Raw genomic sequence first — 2,965 nt, forward strand, 5'->3', positions numbered from 1 at the left:
ACAAAGGGTCACACATCGCAAACATACAAACTATTATTATTAGACACACGCCACCTGGCCTAGTATAATCAAATCACATGGAACATCTTCCCCATAGACCACAGGGAGATGGACCTCCATTGGACCAGCTTGTACATACACAATTTAATCTGATTATGGAATTATAATAATGAGCCAGTTGACTTGACAGCTGGTGTTGAGGCCAGGCTTCCAAGCATATTCATATATAAATATGGATAGACAAATCAACAGTCAACATATCTTTTCCACATTCATTCCTTTAATAATGATGGGAGTTGGGATCCATTCTAGTAAAAGGAGAAAAAGACAGACAAAAACAATCAAACCAATACCAGACACAAACAACAGACTGTACATTACTCAATATTACCCATAATTTGTGATCATACACTCTTCATCCAAGTGACGTCTCTCTCCCTATATGGTCCTTGTTCTGTATTAAACAATCAATTAATCAGTAAAGGGCAATAATATTACTGTATGCATACTGTAGAGTAGATGAAGCTGAATCCTGTCCTATAATAAATGCATTGACTTGCAGGAGACCTGTCAGTCACAAGGTAGAACCTCGAAAAAGAAGAAGCGAAGGTGAGTTACCATACAATGGACACACAAAGAGAGGTGGGGTTTAGATTTTAATTGTAAGAGTTATAATGCTAAGATACTATTTATTGGTGGCATTACTAGCCACCAGGTTATAGCTGTACCTTACAAATACACATACACACGCTAGTTGGTTCATAAATGCTCGAGGAAGTTTGTTTTACATTGGAGTGTGCAAGAGGCCTTAGTATCGATCCAGAATCACGCCAATATTCATAACTGGGAGAACATTAAAAAGCCTTAATATCATCCATGTAAGTGAGAGTGTTGTCCCATGCACAGATAGAATGGCAGCAAAGGCACCCTATTTATCTTTGCTAGGGTTAATACTTTAAGTCCCTCCTGAACCAACGCTCAGCTTCACTAGAGCATCTGTTTTTTGTTTAGTTTCTTTTTCCAATACAATGCTCTGTTCATATAACTGGGATCATTTGGGACACAGTACATGTATGCTATTGGAAAAGCTATTTAGCAAACACAATACATGTACACTACAGCCTTTTCAGTTTTCATAGCTACAGTATGTAGCCGTTTGATTAATTTGTTTTTTGTAAAGCAGGGGACCCTGTGGACTGTATAAGGGAGCTTATGGCTTTGGGGTAGTTCAACTAAGCCGATTTAAGCCCCATCAATTTAAAGTGCTCAATAGATTCAACACCTTTCCCCTAGCCGGGTGTGCAGTATAAGTATTAGTCCAGCATCCTAATAATCCGACTAACATAACCCTTAACCTGTCCCAGCTTTGTGTGTTTGTGTGTACCCCATAGCGATGATTTGATTGGCTGAGCAGAGGAATGTGAGGATAAAAAGTGAGGACGCCAAAAGTTATTGGCCAGAAGAATATGATGATGTATGATGATAAGAGCACCCCTCACTTTGTGTGATTATTTTTGTTGCAGGACACATCTTTCAAAATCGGCATCAGAGAATGAAGCTTTGGGTAAGAATAAACATGTTTTCTTTTGCGTAGTTTCCTGGGCTAAAGAAAATGTAAAGAGCAACGGATTCACTGACTGAAGTATAAATCGTGAAACAGTGTCAGAAATAGCCGATCTACAAGCTCACAACACAGTGCATCCACAACGCATTGTGAGCTTGTTGTGTGACGAAATGACCCCTAGAGTAACCTTGTTGTCGTCGCGGTTTTATTAGTTTTGTTCTGGATGATTTAAGAGATCATTGCATGATGTGAATAGAGCAACTGAAAACAGGTGCTCATTGGAGAGGGTTCAAAATAGGTAAACATATATAAGTTCCTTCCCTTGTAGTATAGTGGGCTACCCTTCAACCCTGTAATTATCTGGTACAGTGGGCTACCCTTCAACCCTGTAATTATCTGGTACAGTGGGCTACCCTTCAACCCTGTAATAATCTGGTACAGTGGGCTACCCTTCAACCCTGTAATAATCTGGTACAGTGGGCTACCCTTCAACCCTGTAATTATCTGGTACAGTGGGCTACCCTTCAACCCTGTAATAATCTGGTAAAGTGGGCTACCCTTCAACCCTGTAATAATCTGGTACAGTGGGCTACCCTTCAACCCTGTAATAATCTGGTACAGTGGGCTACCCTTCAACCCTGTAATAATCTGGTAAACTGGTAAATGGGCTGATCCAAGTGTGAGACATCAGGTGAATTTAGGAAAAATCCAAGGCACTCCCCTCAGTTGAGTTTTAAAAAGCCTTTAGTGTCATTGGCAAAAAAACAATCAGGGTCCCTTCATTCATTGGATTGGCTATTTAAAACTCAACCAAGTGGAGTGCCTTGGATTTTTTCTTAAATTCACCTGTTGTCTCACATAGCCCACTTACCAGTTTACCAGATTATTACAGGGTTGAAGGGTGACTTTATTATCCATATAGGGCATTCTGTTGGTCAAGTGCAGACCACTGACCATCTATACTCTATAGTATAGTAAATAATCTGTACTCATTACAAACTTTAACACCTACATTGATATCAATTTGCACCCGGCCTCAACATACCCGCACGCACACATCCTCCAAACTATCTGTCAAACCAGCTAACTCCATCCATTCAGCCATCTTCTTTTTTCATAAATCAGTGCTATTGAACACCCTTACGTCTGTGTGTTGGTGAAAAAAAAGTATTTAATAGTGCTTTGACAAAAACCTTTTAACTCCACTTGAGCTGGATGTTTTCTCATTTCCTGAAAAACTGGACATTTTGGAGTTAGGTGGTTTCTTCCATGTGTGTTTATTTAAAGTTCATGAATCTAAAATGTCTGATGTGACTTCCCTCCACGTCAGACAACCGCCGCCGTGATTCCTCCCTTTCGCAGTCTGCCGGTGGCCCAGAGGATTTAGCCCACATCGTGAAC

Source organism: Protomyctophum bolini (assembly GCF_963924005.1).
Source record: "Protomyctophum bolini genome assembly, chromosome: 9".
Classification (NCBI taxonomy): domain Eukaryota; kingdom Metazoa; phylum Chordata; class Actinopteri; order Myctophiformes; family Myctophidae; genus Protomyctophum; species Protomyctophum bolini.